Genomic DNA, 20499 nt, shown 5'->3' with positions numbered 1-20499 from the left:
CAAACCCAGATGTGTTTTCAAGACAGCCCCCAATATGAAGATGTTATTAGTGAGAGCTAGCCATAACAAACAAGTTCTTAATATTTTCAAAGGTACATCCAAATGTGGAAGATGCCGTCAATGCAAATATATTAATTCAACCAAGGTTGTAAAACTAGATGATATATGTCATACTACCATCAAATGTAGGACAGGTAGTTGTTATACCAAGCAGGTGGTTTACATTGCTATATGCACAAAATGCAATGCACATTATATAGGGAAGACGGAAAGGCAGCTGAAAAAACGCATTTATGAACACCTATATAAGATAGGTAAATGTGATACCAAAAATGCGTTATATAGGCATATAGTAGAGAAGGGTGAAGACCATAACTTCATCTTTTCTATTATTGACCAAGTAATGGATACACCCTTCGGTGGTAACTGGAAAATGAAATTGGCCCAATTGGAGAGTAAATGGCAAATCTTAACTGATTCAATGAGACCGCCTGGTCTAAATGAGTTTATAAGCATCAAACCTTTTTTAGCTTTAGCCCCATAATTGTTCCATGCACACTCCTTCCTTAGCCATGTATATATTTCATTACATACCTTATAACCAATAGATACGTGGTATTATTTTATAACTATTTTCACCATTTCACGTTCACCCACAATTCAGATATACATGTTTGAGTGGTTAGGGCTGTTCATATACTGTGGCATCAGTTTAGTTACACACATTATATACAAGTATAATAATGTATATATATTTCATATGCATCAATTTTTGTGATTTTTTATTCTTATATTTATTTTATATTTATATATATAGTTTGCATATTCATTCATTCATTGTTATTTTCTTGCTTTTAAGAAGTGAAAAAGTTCAGAGGATGTCATATTAGTGTATGATATAAGTAAGAGAAGCTTTGTCTCTTTAATATTTTTGGCGGACTTTTGTTCATCAATTATATGATTATGTAATTAATTGAAGTGTATAAATAAGTAAGGATTCTAGCATTTTATTGTTCTGAGGAAGACTGGTACTCAGTCGAAAGCGCTAAACCTGGAGTTGGTATTGTTCTTAATAAATCGTGGTTACATCTTTCCATATCCTTGTTGGACGAGCAGTTATTTATCCTGTCTCAGCTTATCAGTATCGTTCTAGTGTTGTTTGTTGTCTGCTGATTTCAGTCTTTAGGTATTGCTGATCTCTGGGCTGTGTCATAGTTCCTGTGTTGCCCATATTCTTCTTTGGATAGGAGGAAGCTTCTTTGTTCACCAGTGAGAGTGGGGAGCTCTGAGCAGCCTATCTCTCCCTTGAGGAGTGGTTCCAGCCCAGTGACTTGTAGCTTATTGGCCATTTTGGGCCATTTCCTATCTCTTTCTGACCCCCTGCTTTAAAGCCAGTTTTAGCGTACTTTTGCGCCTGTAATATAAAGTTTGTCCTGTTTGTTGCATTTACCTGTTGAGGCTACACACTCAAGTGCGCTAGCCTGTGTTACATATTTATTGCATTTTCCTGCTGTTTGTTGCAACAAAAAAAAAATTATCCTTGTTTCCCGTCTTTCCTGACCTAGAGTAGTCCAAATACAGGTTTTGCTGTATTCTGGACTTTTGGAAAGTTCCTGTGTTGCCCATTTCCTTTCTTGGATAAAGGGAGGCTTCTTTGTTCACCAGTGGCAGTGGGGAGCTTAGAGCAGCCTATCTATCCCTGGAGGAGTGTTCCCAGCACAAGAATCTGGTAGTCTATTGGCCGTTTTGGGACAGTTTCTAGCTCTTTCAAGTCCCCCTGTATAAAACCCGCTTTGGCACGTTTTTTGCACTTGTTACTACTTAGCCAAGCTCCTCGTGGTCCTGCAGAGTGGTGCTGGCAGCAGAGAGGCTAAAAGAGTGACTGCTAACCTGATAAAAGTGTTTTTTTTCCTGCTACTACCTGGGTGACTGTCTGATCTAGCTAAACTGCAAGTATTTCTGCTTCTTGAACTGTTTTAAACTGTTTAAATTTGTTTTTGCACCTGCACTTTTAAAGTTTGTCCTGTTTGTTGCATTTACCTATTGAGGCTACACACTCAAGTGCGCTAGCCTGTGTTACATATTTGTTGCATTTTCCTGCTGTTTGTTGCAAAAAAGAAAAAAAAAAGTATCCTTGTTTCCTGTCTTTCCTGACCTAGAGTAGTCCAAATACAGGCTTTGCTGTATTCTGGACATTCCTGTGCTGCCCATTTCCTTTCTTGGATAAAGGGAGGCTTCTTTGTTCACCAGTGGCAGTGGGGAGCTTAGAGCAGCCTATCTTTCCCTGGAGGAGTGTTCCCAGCACAAGAATCTGGTAGTCTATTTGGCCATTTTGGGCCAATTTCTAGCTCTTTCAAGTCCCCCTGTATAAAACCCGCTTTGGCGCAACTTTGCGCAATTTTGCACATAGCGCAGCATCAGGCAGCTCTGCTTAATTGGGTTTAAACCATTCTCAGCTCCACAAAGTCTGCTCTTCACTTTTTCTCTTAGAACTGATCTAGCTCTCAAAATAAACACCCTATTCCTACTCTAAAGCCTGGCACTTGCTCACTAAAGCAATTATATAAGTCAGCACTAAAAAATTAAAAGCACTACATCCTCAAAAACTCCCCTTGAGTACCTTGTTCCCCATTGGCCCTTTTTTTCAATTATAAAGGAATTCCCAATACTATTCTAGCATGTCTAAAGTTCAGTTGTCAATCTCCTCTCCGGTCCAGCTGGTGAATCTGGGAATCTTGAGGCAATGTTACAACTGCCTCATAAACACAGACAACCCTCTCCTCCTCCCAACAAATTTCAACACATGTGAGAGATGCAACCATATAGCCAAACTGGAGGCTAAGCTCTCTCAACTCAGTACTGGCATAACCAGTCAGGAGGAGAAGGAAAGCACACTCACTACAAATCCAGTCTCACATAGACCTACCATGACAGCGAACCAAACACATAAACACACAAAAACATACTCGGAGGCTCTAAATAAAAATCTGCCTAAGCAGCAGAGACCTCCAAAGCAGACACCCAAGCAACCGCTACCCCAAAACAAAACACGTGCAACACATAGCTCACAAAGCCAGTGTGCCAAACAGTCACAGCCCTTGAGGCTAAACAACACACCTGATACACTTGTAATAGGTGAGTCTATCATCAGGCACACTGACATCCCGCTCACCAGGCTAAACAAGGAGAAGGTCACGGTGAGCTGCCTGTCGGGCGCTAGGATCCACCACATAACACAGCCACTCAGGTCACTTCAAGGCAAGTACAAATATGACTCAGTCATTGTCTATGCTGGTATGAATGACCTGAGACGTACCTCCCTTGACTACATGAAAAGAGACATAGAGGAGCTCTCTGAGCATGTAGCCCAGGCCGGTATGACCCTGACCTTGAGTAGCATCTTACTCTCACCAAGAATGATGCCACAATATGAAGACAAGATGATCAATTTCAACAATTGGCTTAAGTATTGGTGTCATTCAAAGGGAATCCAATGAATGTCAGCCTGGGACGACATGCTCGACAAGCCACGATGCTTCGCTAGGGACGGCTTGCACCTGTCACCCCTGGGCTTTTGGATATTGGCAAAGGCTCTTGCCACCCCCATAGTGCCTTTTTTAAAAGAAAAACCCACCTCCATAAGTACCACAAGGGATAAGAAACTAAGAGTAATGCTACTCAACGCCAGAAGTCTAAACCTTAAGATGCACGCACTCGAAACTCTCCTTAGCATGGAGAGCATCAATATCTGTGCAGTAACAGAAACCTGGTTCAAGGCTCCCGAGAGCACCCCAGCACTATCAGGTTATACCTCATACCATGCTTTTCATCCCCAAAACTTGGACCGAACCACAAAAGGAGGGGGAGTATCAATATTTGTCAAAGATACCCACACCTCCAGGTTGGTGGCACAGCATGAAGCATCAGAGACTATCCATGTGCAACTAACAGTGGGTAAAACTGCCTTCCAGTTTATAGCCTGCTACAGACCACCCTCCCAAACCCAGGAACCCCACTCGGCCTTCCTGAGAACACTGGAAAATATGAAGGTCTCTCCAAACACCATTATATTGGGTGACTTCAACTACCCAAACATAGACTGGGAGCATTACTCTAGCTCCAACACCCTAGCCCAAATGTTCCTAGAATTTATAAACTAAAATGTTATGGAACAACTTGTTACCACTCCCACAAGAGGGGAAAACATACTGGACCTGATCATCACCAACATGGGGGCTCTATGCCCCAGACCAGAAGTGTATCCCTCACTGGTAAGATCAGACCATAAACTAATCTCACTGGATATTCACATCCCGACCCCACCCCATGCCCAGAAAACCACAGTGAAAAACTTCTCTAAAGCAAATTTCACACTCCTCAAAACCGGGGTGGAATCCTTCAAAGCCCCCGGGCCTGTGGAAAATACGGCCCAGACCGCAGAATCCTTTATAAACGCATTCTATGAACACCTTCAGGAATGCATGGATCATGCAATCCCAAATAAAACCAAGACCCAATCCACCAAAGGCAGGCATCCTATCTGGTTGACCCCAGCCATAAACAAACTATACAATAGAAGGAGGAAGCTACTACATGATAGAGCAAAATCCCAAAAAGGGAAGGCATCTCTGATCAGTATTAGCAAAAAACTATGGGCACTCATAAAATCGTCTAAGGCCAGCTTCAAGAGAAAAATTGCACAGGACACTAAGGATAATCACAAGGCTTTCTTTAGTTATGTAAGGAACCTGGGTGTGAATTCCCAGATATGCTCAGAATTACTCCAGAATGACAAAAAATACACCAAACCCACAGACATTGCCAACATCCTAGCTGACAGGTTCAACGCAAACTTCTCCCCCCCTCCCCACCAAAAGGGCAAATATCTATTCCTGCAGAGTGCTGCCCCCCTGACATCTCAGATGCTCAGGTAAGAGCCGCCCTCTCCAAAGCAAAAAACACAGCATCAATGGGACCAGACGGTGTCCCGGGTTGCGTCCTACATGAACTCCAAGAAGAGCTAAACCCAAACATAAAACTACTGTTCAATCTCAACCTTACTACAGGATATGTACCCAAAGATTGGTGTACAGCAACAGTGGTCCCTCTCCATAAAGGTGGTGCCTCAATGGATCCTGGAAACTATCGCCCTATAAGCCTGACTAGCTTGGTCTGCAAAGCTATGGAAAGGATCATCATGGACCTCATAAATAAAGATATTGGGGACCTACAGACACTGGATCCTACCCAGTTTGGCTTTGTTAAGGGCAGATCCTGCCTCTTAAACCTGGTTGATTTCTTTGAAACAGTCACCAAGGCCATTGACGAGGGGAAGGTGGTCCACACAGCCTACCTGGACCTCGCAAAAGCCTTCAATACAATACCCCACTCGGGCATTATAGATAAGCTCACCAGCTTAAATATAAACCCCTATGTCACTAGATGGATTGCAAACTGGCTCAAGGACAAAACCCATATGGTTAGAATTGCTGGAACCATGTCAGACTCCAAACACGTTACAAGTGGCATCCCATAAGGCTCAGTCCTGGGACCTCTCTTGTTCGGTATATATTTCTCTGAGGTACAGGCCAACACGGAAGGACTGTGGCTGACCAAGTTTGCAGATGACTGCAAACTAGGTGCCATAATCGACTCTCCAGCTGACACAAGCATCCTACAAAAGGGCCTCATAGAAACAGACAACTGGTGCCAGAGCCATGGCCTCAAGCTAAATGCCAAAAAGTGTATAGTCATCCCCTTTGACAAAAACAAAGTGCCCACAAATTACCACATAGGTGGTAATCCATTAAGTACGGAAGAAGTAATTAGGGACCTGGGGACCCAAGTTGATAGCAATCTCTCATTTGAAAACCACGTGGCCAAAGTGGTTAGAAAAACATTTTATATAGCCCACCTAATCATGAAGGGATTCACATGTAGATCAGGGGAGGTCATCGTGCCTCTTTACTCATCCCTCATCAGGCCCATAATTGAGTACAATGCCCCTTTTGGGATGTACCTTACCAGACGCCTGCAGCAACTGGAAAGACCCCAAAAGTACCTCACCAAGAGGATCAATGAGCTCAAACAGATGCCATATGCTGCCCGGTTAAAAAAACTCCAGCTCTACTCAGTGGCATACCACCTGCTCAGAGGTGATCTGTGCCTGATGTATAAAGCCATGTCCAACCCAAAATTAATGGACATGCTGCACCTCAGAAAATCCAAATCCCATCAAGCTACGCACTCGAGAGACTTGAACCTCAGCACTGAAATAAATAGGACATGCTGGAGGGACAGATTCATAACCCAGAGGCTCCCTTCACTCTGTAAAAAAATCCCAGTCCAGGTTAGGCAGAGTCCCTCATTGACTCTCTTCAAGAGGAATCTTGATGAGTGGATGGGAGATCATAGGTTTACCCCGGGTATCACTTCTGTGTCACTGTTAGACAGAGGCACAGTATACTAACCTCGAAAAAGGGCATAGCAAAATTCATTTAAAATGGGTGGCGAAAGCTAAACACACTCTGGCTAGGCTTATAAATGTCCTAGGTCAGATAGCCTAGTATGAACCTGTGAACCTAACCTATGAACCTATCTGTGCCAAAGCATTGTGGTTTGTCGACCATGTCATTCAAAGCAGACAGATACTGGATACCCTTGGAATGACACCAGAAGCATAGGCAACTGTTGAAGTGAATAATTCTGTTGTTCTACTGTGTCATCAGTCTGGACTAATGCAGAATGCTTCTCAGGGCTTGGGCGATACCTGCCTGGGCTACAAGATTGGAGAGCTATTGCATGTCCCTGTACATGTAGTCCAGAAAGTTACATCTCAGGGCATTCACACTAAAGTGGAGAATGACAGTCATATTGTACCTGTTGAGGAGTGACCTGAGTGCATAGGTTATGTTGTGGATCCTGTTATCCGACAGCCGGATGACAGTGACTATCGTCTTGTGTGGCCTGCTGAGTGGGACATCAGTGTGACCGCCTACAGATTCACCTATGACTAGTGTCTTGGGTATGTTATAACACCCTATTGGTTGTAGTTGATGGGCACACATGAGTCTGTGGGCTATAAGTAATTGGTGTTGTGTTTGGTGATGGGGGCTGCCTTGGTTTCCTACATAGAGTAGTATGGAGAGGCTCCACAAATGTTGTACTCTTACTATGTGTAGTCTGTGGTGGTGGAGATCTACTGAGACTATGTGATAAGTGGAGTGTGCTGCAAATGTTTAACATCCCCTCATGATTGTCAGGGTAAGTCTGGGTTGGAGAGAGCATTACCTTCAGCATGGCTACATATGTGCATCTCCCACAGGCTGTAGTGTCGTATGTTAGGAGGTGAGCATTGACTGTGTACATGAGACGATTGCTATATTGCCTCATGTTGCCCACATTCATCATATAGACAGGCAATAACACTGGTAATTGACATTTGGACATGTCTGTCTAGTCAACCATTACTCACAAGATGTGTGAGGTAAGTGTGTACAACAGCTGTTGTACTGTAAGCATGCTGGAAATGTAAGGACAAACAGTGTTTACCTGTAGGAAATGAATAGGATTGAGTGATATAGTAATTAGTAGCTCATGAAGTGTGTACATGTTCTGAACAAGTGCTGAGCATGAATGAGCAATACAGATAGGGTGTTGGATAATATAAACTCACTGCCTCCCCAATAGGTACACAATCACATATCCATGAACACGACAGAGCCTCTGCAACCATAACTATGATGGTACAAGGTACACTCTAGCTGCATGTGACCTGTTCAAATCCCTGGTCGTATAATACACATATGACAAAACAGTTTGCTCTACACATACACTACCATGTAAAACATAGGTTCATGACAGTCTGTGAAAATACAGAATGGATCACACTAACAGTTATCACAATCCACAAAGTGGAGACGCCACTCATAATGGGAGGCACAGCACTATTACCCTGCTGGGTATGGTCTGAAAGCCTATGAACCTTAATCAACGTACATGTTGTTAGCAGTACAGATGTAGATGACAGTGCCGATGAATTCACACTGCATAGCATACCTGTGACAGGTCAGAGGACATCATTACCCATACTGTGTTCCATCTACACTCAGTATACTACATGTACCTTCGTATGTCACAGGAGTGTTCTACCAGTGGCCTGATCACAGAAGCAACACTACAAAAGGTATCTAAGTGACATGTGCATATTACACCAGTGGCAGCTACAGTAAAACAGGGTTAAGGTTTTGTACTCCCCTGTTATTGTAGCCCATACCACACAGACAAATGGGAGGCATCTGCATATGTGAGAATGTGAATGGACATGACCTAGGAGCAATAGCTGACTCAGTGTTGTGGACAACATACAACATGGGCTTTGTGGGTGAGGTGCGTGACATATGTGTACAATCTGACAGCTGCTTATTGCATTGTCACCACTATGTTAATAACCCTGTACCCTCGGCAGTGGTCAACATTATGGACACTGTGTGTAAGGGATAGTGCTGTGCAGTTTACCTCCCTGAGCTAGTGACATCACCAGGCCTATTAGGTTGTCATAAGAAGCAACCCAAGTCATGATAGGGTGCCATCCATGAGCATGGAGATCATTGGACAGCCATACTCAGCACTCACGTGACCAATATTGGATCACATATCACCTTTAAGGGGTATTGGCCATGCTTGGATGGGCGACACCAGCCTTCACAATCCACATCTCCACTATGCAGCATGCTGCCTACCCTGCATAAAGACATGTGCAACACTGTGATGTTGGACATGCTACACGTACATATCCTGATCTGAAAGACATACATCATGGACAGCCACCTTCCTAGTACAAGGGTCACCACATGCAGGACAGATCCCTGTGCCATACATGTGACATACTCCTGCCATACCATGCAACCCTGTACAGCAAAGCTGCACATGTCATCTCCGTCATACATGGTGCGATGACCGCACTGTAGATGTATCAGTGACTGTCTGAATCAGTAATGTGGCACTGATTCACCTGTCGGCGGGATCATGGCTGTCAGATACAGCTAGAAAACCTGACATCCTATGCCCATACATGGCCCAGGGCATACACACTACTACATGATCTTGGCCGTACATGCTATAGTTGATAACCATCCCTGCGAATACCATCCGGCTAGCCATTGTCCCATGTGAATCACATGTGCAACACAGGCGATACGTTGCAGGATGTTGATCTGTTGTACAGTGCCGTGTAGATGTATATGGCAAAACACATGCATGTAAAGGTTTCCGTGCGCATGTCTGCATTGTCACTACCCATATCCGTGAAAGCAGTGTATGTGATGATATGTGACATATACACAGCATCAAGGTCAACAGCATTAATGTGCACACATCCATGCATGTGCTGATAGGTAAGAACACCAGTACAGGCAAACAGACATGCCCACATCAAGACAGCATTCACATGGAGTATGAGCAATGTAATGAGGTGACACACGTATATGGTGATAATATCCAATCCCCATCGGGTGTTACATGTGTGTGAAACAAACATGTCAGTCGTGTGAGTGTCATGACGATTTGCAAAGACAACTGTTCATAAGTACTAAATGTAATACGCATGAATGTGCATCTGTATCTCTGTGCATCTCTGAGATGCTGTGACCTGTCTCCATCATTATGTCTTACAGATAATGCCTCGATCACAACTGCCGGCATATAGCCACTTGGAGGATGATGCCCTCATACCATACCTACATGATAACTATGAGGTACTGTTCAGCCATGTGCCACAGCATGCCCAGCAGTGTGATGACCTGTGGCAGGAATTTCGCAGGAGGCTTAATGATGTGGGTGGCCATAACCGCACCTACCAGCAGGTACGCAGACACTGCACAGACCTGATCTGACATGCAAAACAGCGTGCCAATGCAATCACCAGGGAACAACGTAGAACAGGTGGTGGGCCACCAACCCAGCCCCCACTTACACCTACGGAGGAGCTACTGGCCAGCCTGGAGACCCCATCAGAACAGCATCCACAAACTCTAGCTGCCATAGTGGAGGTGGGTGTCTCCCAACCACCGTGCCTGGAGTTGCCTGGTAAGTCACTACTGCACATGTGAATAGTATATCCCATTTAGTCGCATGTGTCACTGTACACTATGTAATGTAACATCATATGCAAGGTATGTTTACACACGTCGCATACTATAGTATGCTACCCTGTGTATGCACACATGTGCATACTCCATAGTATATGCTATTGTACTGGTGAATGTGTTAACATGCAAAGTGCACCCTGTAGCTATCATACAGTCATGGATAATGATCAAACTGCTGTGTCATCCCTATACAGGTACCTCTGGCATGCCGCAGAGACAGCAGTCTGTTGCAGGTTAGACAGTTATTAGTATCAGGCATGTGAATGCACAGATTTATTCGCCATGTGGCCCGTTAACACATGTACACATAATGTATGGTTCAGTCAAGATATACAGGTCGCAGCTTTCATCAATCACACTGGCTACCCATGTGCAATATATACAAACCAAATGAAACAACAACATGAAACCACAGTAACTGTCATTGTTAGATGTGTGGACAGCTGTCCATACAATGGTGGAGGCGTTGTTCAATGTAGGAATATGTACTATACATCAGAACAACACATGTGGGGTACGCAAACAGTACTACACAGTGAGCTGGGATATGGGCAGCCCACATGATTCACCTTTGTGGAATGTGCCCCTGCAATGAGTGCAGACATTGTGATGTGCCAGCTGACATGTCCCAGACATGTAGTGGTCCGGCTGCAACATTGTCACACCATCCCATAAAACATACCCCACATACCAAACATACAACTCTTTGTCTGTATAACCCCATGGACACTGGAGTATCTGACATCTATGGGTGTATGTCATATGGGACAACACAGACATGTGACATAGATGGCCATCACACACATCTGCCCAACACATGTTCACACATGGCCATGGAGGATGGCCAGAGACATGTAGTAACACACAGTAGATGTGATGTGTATGTGTGTACACCCTGTTGCACATTGTTTACACATGGTCCAACTATAGTCTTTGTTGAATGGTTATATAGTAGATGTGGAACACTGGACATCCTAACAGCCTGTGCACAGCTTGTGGAGGTGTCACTTAATTCGACCACATATGATGTGTTGCATATCATGACTGTGTCTCAGCATGAAAGTAGTCACCTGTACAGCTTACACATACATACACAGACACCACATCAGGCCAGAGATACCGTACATTTCCCTTGCTGCTGTTGGACATCACTGTCAGCCATGCACCTCATGTGTGTGGTACATAAATGTCATGTGGAACATGGTGTATTGTCCAGTCTGCCATGTGTGGACATGGTTGACAGGTAGCTAAGAAATGTTAGCAGTTGTGCAGGGGTGTCATAGATATGTTTTCCGGTGACCTGTCACATATGACACAGCATGGTTTTAGTGTGTATACACCTCAGCGACTTGGGTCACAATCCACAGTATGTATGTATTGTGTATGCATGCAGTCATGGCTATGCACTGTATGTGTATTCCACACTGTATAGCAATAGAGACACCTCATGATTCCATGCAATGGCACTGTGCCTGTACTTCACACTGTATAGCAATATAGACACCTCATACCACCCTCAATGGTCATACACATCTGCTAAAACTGCATTCTATCTGTAGGGCATACAGACAACACTGCAATGTGACACCATTACACTGCTGTACATGTATCAGGACACCATTGTGTCAAACATGTATGCATGTCACTGCACACATCAGCGGATTACATGTCATACTACATGTTAATGTCAAGGACATATGCCTCACATCAGCCAAGTGTACTGTTAACCTGTGCTGGTCCACATGGTGTATCACAGGGATGCATGCTTACTACCATGATTGTGTGAAATGCATGGCTTCTGCTATGACACATGCTTGCAGTTGTGTGAAACCCAGGGATGTAATGTAACTAATACTGTTAATGTCTGAGCTGCATGCCATCCGCTGTATCACATGCATGCTGCATGCCGTCTGCTGTATCACATGCATGCTGCATGCCTTCTGTCATATCACATGTATGGCCTTCTGTCATATCACATGCATGGTTGACTGTGTGTGTCTGTGTGTCTGTGTGTGTCTGTGTCTGTCTGTGTGTCCCATAGTGCCGGTAGCAGCAGCAGTGCAGCTGGTGCTGCACTGTCCACACCAGGACACAGCAGGCCACTTGGACATGGCCCTGGATGGTCCCAGCAGGGACACTGTTCCAGTGGACATGTGTCATTGGACAGTACCCATTCTGTACCTCTGTCTGGTAGTGCCCGTGCAACCCCTGGCAGGCACAGGTCACATGGCTGTGGCTGGACTCAGTGAGCTGTACATCCTGGTCTGTACAATCTGGAGCTGTCAACAATACCCCTGTGTAGGCCGGATACATGGCAGAACTGTGTGCACACATCAGTAACATCTGTAGGGCACCAACACCCACATGCATAATAACCACACATGTCCAAGTAGATCACAGGCCCTAACCCACACACATGATGTCATCCACTGGTGCAGCCTAGGCCCCTGGCAAACATTATCACCCTGCGCATATGATGATGCCTGTGCTGCATCCCTGTCATCCACACCATCGGTGCAGGGACATGCTCATATGGTCTGATTCACAGGGTGAACAGAATAGTGAGATAGGTGTATATTACAATTGTTGTGTACTGTTGGCACGCAGCAGACATACCATGTAGTACAGGATTAGACTGCATTGTTTTATGTTCACAGTATGTGTCTTGGTAACAACAGTCACAGCATGTTGGTAATGATGCCCTGTGTCCCTCCTGAAGGTCTAATTGCATGTGCCATTATGTAACAGTGTTTGCGGTTAGAATGCATTGTTTTATGTTCACAGTAAGTGTCTTGGTAACAACAGTAACAGCATGTTGGTAATGATGCCCTGCTTCCCTCCTTAAGGGCTAATTGCATGTGCCATTAAGTACCAGTGTTTCCAGTTTCACATGTGTAAATGTGGTGTACTCACAGGCATGGATGGAAATACCAGCATGCTATACGTAGCCTCAACCTCACTGCTAGAAAGGCTGACATTCCACAGATCTCTACACACCTACTGATCCAGGAGCATGTGAGCTGTGTACTAGGCTACAGTAGCTAGAGACGGGACATCCATACCAGGTGACATCACAGGTACAGCTACATGGTGCAGGGGGTTTACACAGCGGTCTAGCTGATGTCAAGGGTAGGGGCCAGTTGATAGCATGAGGACTCACTGTGTAGCAGTAAAACACTGTCACATTACAGGATGTGAACACTCACAGACATACACAGACACACACAGTAACATGCCCACACTCACGGGGTCAACAACACTGTAACACACACATGATAGTGCTGAGGTGAGGACCCCTGCCTATGTGGTAATCACCATTACAGTACTGTGCACCCACATGATGTGACACTGAGAATGAACATGTACAGGTAGTCATTAATGTGTAAGACTGACGGCATCAACAGGGTAGTAGATTGCATCACCTTGAGGATTTAGGGGCCCTATCTGTTCTAATTTGTAGCATACATCCTCACTCCATGCACCAGACAGCCATGCATACATACACATACACCCACTGGAGTCCACACATGTCATGCACATACAGACAGCTAACGTGTGTGATACACACACTACCCCTGCCTATGTCTTGCTGTCTACACTGCAGTATGTACAGATCTCTACAACAGTGTACAGGGGTGTGTAACAAATGGGATGTATTCCCCACCATACATGGCATATATGGTCACACAAGCAAACACACATGGCAGTACTGTGAAACAAACACCTGCTATCTTCTGATACATCTGACAGACATGCAGCAGTATTGCCCGCATTACAATGTGTACCGACGCTACCTTCGGCAAGTGTGCTGCTATATGCACACAGGAGGACTTAAGAGTTACAGGTGTCAACTACCTTACAGTCAGTGATACCCTGACCGCTGTGTAGGTTGTATATCTTCACCTGCAGTTACCGGAAACATAGCTTACTGTTTGCACATGTTATGGTAGGATGGCTTGTGACACACCTGTGAGCTGTATTCAGCAAACATCCATCTGCAAAGGTGGCCCACCACTTTATGTACACAGATCCATCCATACCTGATGTACATCTTACCATATTGTCAGTATTTCACCATATACAGGTGTCAATGATGGGACTGTATTGCAACTGCACGTTGTAGTCGGACACAGATAAACTGCAAACATCAGCTACTGCTCATGCATGGTAGCTGAATGCACAACACTACATGTAAATGTGTATAGATCCTACATTCCTGTCATGTAGCCATGTTTGTATGCGTTGCAATTGGTGAACATGTGTGACATACATGACACATGGACTGTTGTATGCTATGATAGTTGTCATGGGTAACCAGTACAGAGGGAATGTTAACTCAGTCATTGCTACCATATGTACTGTTAGCATTGAACAGCCATGGACCCACCTTCCATGTGCATGCATGTAATTGCTGTAGCCACGTGTCTGCACGAAGAACAGCATTAGCTATGCTATGTACATATATGTTTTGTGTGTGTGTGTGTGTGTGTGTGTGTGTGTGTGTGTGTGTGTGTGTGTGTGTGTGGGGCATGTACATATCCACGGCGGTTACATGTATGTCACATCCAAACATGGGTGTGTTGCCTGGTGTACAGCAACAGTTATCTGTTACAGCTGTATAAGACCTAGGGCCCCTGTTATGTGTACAGCCGACCTGGTTATGAATAGTGGTATCAGTGCATTGCATAACACATGATGGAACCCTGTCAGTATATGTCTAGTCTGCACAGTTGCTGTAGAGCTAGGTACAGTCCACTGGTCATGAGTAACATGGTGTTGTGCTAATGTATGGATGTGTGTTGCTGGTCAGAGGACACGGTGATGTGTGAGGGCTACATACTACAGTGCGGCATTTACCACTGTGATCTGCACCTGACACATCTGTGATAGCTTTTGAGAGTGTACTGGTCATTACATGAGTGGCCTTCATATACGTGGGGACACTAACACCTGGAGCGGTCCGTAACGGTCTTATGGCCCACATGTCTGTATCTGAGGTATACAGTGGTAGTGCTATTGTGCACAACTGAGCCTTATGCCAGGTGTTCCTCACTGCACAGATGTCAGTATTTCCCATTGTTGGTTCTAGACTGGCAGCTATGATTACGAACGCTACACATCTAACACTATTTAGTATACACATACAATACAGTTGTCTTGTAGGTGTCAGGGTGTTTACCTAGTCTCAGGTTCTTTGTCTATGCATGGTACTACATGTGCAAAGTACCCACTGCTACCAGGACAACACCATGGGTGGTATTAGTTTGCCAGGTTTATATTGGTACAGCTAAGGTGATTAGTACAGCTAAGGTGATGGACAGCAGCAGACGTTGTGTAGCAGACCAGTGTCAGACATATGTCATACAGCATTCATGCTAACAATGATGACTATCGACACACTGTGCCCTTCCCTGTTTAGAATCTGCGTGCATACAAGACAGCCCTTTGTTACTGTGTGAGCATGCCCAGTACGCTGTTGTGTAGATGGACACATAGTGCATTCCAGACTGACGTGTGCTACTAAGTGTGTGAGCATGCCCAGTGACACCTTGTGTCGGTTGTGTGCCTCTGTGTATGGGCATGACCATTGTTATCCTGTATAGCGATAGTGTTCATCCAAGCATCAGATGGCCATACCCCACTTCAGGATGGATTCTTAAATTTAACACACTGATTCACAGGTATGTACACCGTAACTGCCAGCATCCATGTCAATGTCTGCATTCCTAGAAGGTCATATTGACTGTCTTGAAAGGTGTACTGTCTGTGGCGCATCTCATATCTATGTAGTGTTGTAATAGTGCTCCGTAGATAGCCAGTTGTCCTGCTCACACCACTGCCGTGTGTTCCTCCCTGTCTGCCTTGGGACACTAATATGCTTTTAGACTGATCACACTCCATACAATCCCTATTGGTGTCTTTGCCTTTGCTGATAATGTCACCCAGCTAGAAGTATGCCTCTGGGAGTGCTGTCATCCAGTAATCTCGGTAGTGCATTCTGTAACTGCGTAATGCTGTAGTGTAATAAGGTAGTCAGGTTGATGTTCTAATCCCAGCCCTGCTGTGTGTGTGTGTGTGTTTCCAGCTGCCTGGGGACAGAGTAATGTTTTTTGACAGCTCACTCTCTGTACACCCCCTATCGGTGTCTTTCCCTTTGCTGATGATGTCACACACCTAGAAGTATGCCTCTGGGAGTGCTGTGATCCAGTAATCTTGATAGTGTGTTCTGTAACTGCGTAATGCTATAGTGTGATAAGGTAGTTAGGTAGTCAGATTTATGTTCTAATCCCAGCCCTGCCATTTGTGTTTCCAGCTGCCTGGGGACAGAGTAATGTTTTTAGACAGCTCACTCTCCATACACTCCCTATCGGCATCTTTGCCTTTGCTGATGACGTCACCCACCTAGAAGTATGCCTCTCGGAGTGCTGTGATCCAGTATTCTCGGTAGTGCGTTCAGTAACTGTGTAATGCTGTAGTGTGATAAGGTAGTCAGGTAATCAGGTCTATGTTCTAATTTCAGCCCTGCCATGTGTGTGTGTGTGTGTGTGTTTCCAGCTGCCTGGGGACAGAGTAATGTTTTTAGACAGCTCTCTCTCAGTACACTCCCTATCAGTGTCTTTGCCTTTGCTGATGATGTCACCCACCTAGAAGTATGCCTCTGGGAGTGCTGTGATCCAGTATTCTCGGTAGCGCGTTCAGTAACTGTGTAATGCTGTAGTGTGATAAGGTAGTCAGGTAATCAGGTCTATGTTCTAATTTCAGCCCTGCCATGTGTGTGTATGTTTCCAGCTGCCTGGGGACAGAGTAATGTTTTTAGACAGCTCTCTCTCCATACACTCCCTATCAGCGTCTTTGCCTTTGCTGATGATATCACCCACCTAGAAGTATGGCTCTGGGAGTTCTGTGATCCAGTATTCTCGGTAGTGCATTCGGTAACTGCGTAATGCTGTAGTGTGATAAGGTAGTCAGGTAATCAGGTCTATGTTCTAATTTCAGCCCTGCCGTCTGTGTGTGTGTTTCCAGCTGCCTGGGGACAGAGTAATGTTTTTAGACAGCTCACACTCCATACACTCCCTATCGGCGTTTTTGCCTTTGCTGATGATGTCACCCACCTAGAAGTATGCCTCTGGGAGTGCTGTGATCCAGTAATCTCAGTAGCGCATTCTGTTACTGCGTAATGCTGTAGTGTGATAGAATAGACAGGTAGGTGCTCGATTTCAAGGCATGAGAGGTGTGTGTGTTTGGCAGTCATACCCTATGTGTTGGTATCTGTGGGTGGCTAGCTTCAGGATGTGTTGAGTGTGTTTTGTTGTTTTCCTATATAGTGTCCACAGATCGCATAATCGGCCAAGACACTGGGTTGTCAACACATACATTCGCCAATAGGTCTGGTGAGTAAATGTCAGCAGCCCTACTCTTACCCTTAATACAGTCTGACCCGTGTGACGCAATGAAACACACTTGCCTTGATAGTAACACCACTACATAATGCAGGTGGCACATGTAGTTTCCTTTTCATTCTTGTCTAATGCATCGGTGTCATGTGGTCCACTGTTGTGATATAAATGCAATATCTATGTATGTGTGTGTATATTGTATATGTGTGTGTATGTATGTATGTATGTGTATATATATATATATATATATATATATATATATATATATATATATATATATATATATATATATAAATATATATATGTCTATGTATATATGTATATAAATAATATATATATGATATATGTAGCTATAGATAGACATAAATATATACATATATGTATGTGGACATTAGCACTATTGAATGTTTGTGCTGGATGATCTGTACGTGATCACCTCAGATGTATGTATATCTGCCATGGCGTAGTGGTAAAGCACATCGTCTGTGGTATGCAGGGTCCCGGGTTCTAGTTGTGTAGGCACCAGTTATTTTGTTGCTGGGAAGACCAAGGGACATCGAATACGGTGATAGTAAGGCACCTTTAACCAGTTGTGTACAGATCTGAGCAACAGTAAGCAGTGGTTATTAATTTGGAGGGTCGGTATGGGTCATATAATTATGCATTAGAAGACTATACTATGCAGATGAGGTTGACAATAGTGAATCCCATTTATCCCCAGGGTGTGATGCAGATCCCAGGAGTGTATGTGTGTAGATAGCCGGGTGCAGGGCTCGAATATAGATGAAAGCATGGGGGGGGGGTCAGGCATACTGTACGTACATTGGAGACCTGTGCCTTGGGATTGCTCCTGCCTTAGCACACCTAAGCATAGGATGGGGGTCAGGCATACTGTATGTATATTGGAGACCTGTGCCTCGGGATTGCTCCTGCCTTAGCACGCCTAAGCTAGGGGTGTGTCTATACCTGCCTGGTGACATTGGGAGGGACAAAAGCAGTAGTGGGGTAGTCAAGGTGAACAGGCTGCACAAACAGGTGATAATCAGCACAATCAGCAGATTACATGGCCAGCCCGCACCAGAACACTACGGTAATGTGAGCAAGCACCATACACACAGGTTTCTTCCACACTCTACACCACCGGTGTATACATGTGGAGACATTTCACAACACAGTCCAACCAAATGAGAAGGGCTGCAGCAGGCAACATAGACCGACATGTGCAGGAGGCTGAGGGTGGTGAGGATGTGTATGCTGCCGAACAACCCTTAGTGGTGTGACATAAGACTTTACAGACCCAGGGTGACTTACCAGGGGCTAAATGAGTTGGGGATAGTGGAGCGCTATGGGGTGGACAGAGACCTCCTATAGTGGCTTGTTGTCTTGTGCCGGCCACACCTGACACATCGAACAGGCAGAGGGACACCTATCACAGTGGATACCACGATATGTGTTGACCTAGGTATACTAGTCACAGGTACATCACAAAGCACAGTTGGGGATATCATGGGGATCTCACAGGCATCTGCATCCAGAGTATTGCACCAGTTCACAGACGCCATGTCAACATATGCTAGTGAGCACATACATGTCCTCAACACACGTGATTTGTAGACCAGCAATCTGCATCTCTTCCACCACATGGCTGACTACCCTGGGGTACTGGGTGCTATAGCCTGCATGCACGTACGCATCAAAGCACCACCTGGTGAGCGGGGTAGGGCCTACATTAACTGCAGGGGCATACCCTCCAACAGCTAGGCCATATGCGATGGCCAGGGCATTAAACTGAATGTGTGTGCTGTCTGCCCTGGAAGCTGTGACGATTCTGATATATGGCATCTGATGCAGCTGTACCACACCTTTGCCAGTATGGGCATCCCCTACAGTCTCCTAGTGGGGGATGTTGGGTAACCACTGGAGTCGTGGCTGATGACACCCATCAGCTATGCACACACAGCTGAACAATCACACCATAATGAGGCAGGTGCACAGGCAAGACATATAATTGAGCATGTGTTTGGGATGCTCAGGTCACAGTTCTGGTATGTGGACACATCCGGTGGAGCCCTGCAGTATTCCCTCACTACATGCACATAAATTGTTATGGTATTTGCTATGCTACACAATCTGATCCTGCAGTAACAGTTGCAGCAGGAACAGCATGGGACAGGGCCACACGGCCTACCACCAGTACCAAGGCTTGTACAGGCGCAGAGTGACTTGGAGGAGGAACTACCTGAGCTGGGCCCAGTAGGCGAAAGTGCCGTGCACAGTATGACCTGCCCTTGGCAAAGAGGCAACACAAGGCATATGCACTGACACAGTAGGTACCCAGGGATGTCACCCTCTCTGACTCGCACACAGTACAATGGATGCCAAACATGACACTACCTGTGCTCAGCCATGTATAGGAAGTGCACTGTGTGCATCTGACATAGGCAGCCCTCCAGTACCATCCTCAGGTCTGGAACACCCCCAAGGTAAGTCAATTGACCTAACAATTGGCAGTTTTATTAGAATGTGTATTTACCCGTTGCTATGGTATGGATGTGAGCATACAAGGGAATTTGGTGGCCGACTGTTAGGGCAGCAGACAGTACACGTCCATAGTGGCATCATGACATCTGTAGCACATACCAGGGTCACAGTAGTAGCCAGTAGTACACAGGGTGTCCTAACCCACTGCAGGTTATGGGCTGAACATCATGTGTGTCCGTACAGCCCACACAAGTTGCATACAGCTGGACAGGTGTACACCAATACAGAGAAATGATATACAATGGCCTCTGGATATGCCCAATGAATGACCTCAACCCCCACAGACACACACACAGACTACAGCAGGCCAGGAAGTTGGATGTAGGTTGTGAAGGCTAGGATGTCCAACACCACTATGCTGGTAATTAAAGCTAGGATCTGACGTACACTGGTATGCCTCCAACCAGCAATTT

The sequence above is a fragment of the Protopterus annectens genome, chromosome 2.part2 (assembly GCF_019279795.1).
Source record: "Protopterus annectens isolate FY-2018-M chromosome 2.part2, PAN1.0, whole genome shotgun sequence".
NCBI classification, from domain to species: domain Eukaryota; kingdom Metazoa; phylum Chordata; order Ceratodontiformes; family Protopteridae; genus Protopterus; species Protopterus annectens.
The sequence above is the reverse complement of the archived record's forward strand: the minus strand, read 5'-3'. Positions refer to the sequence as shown.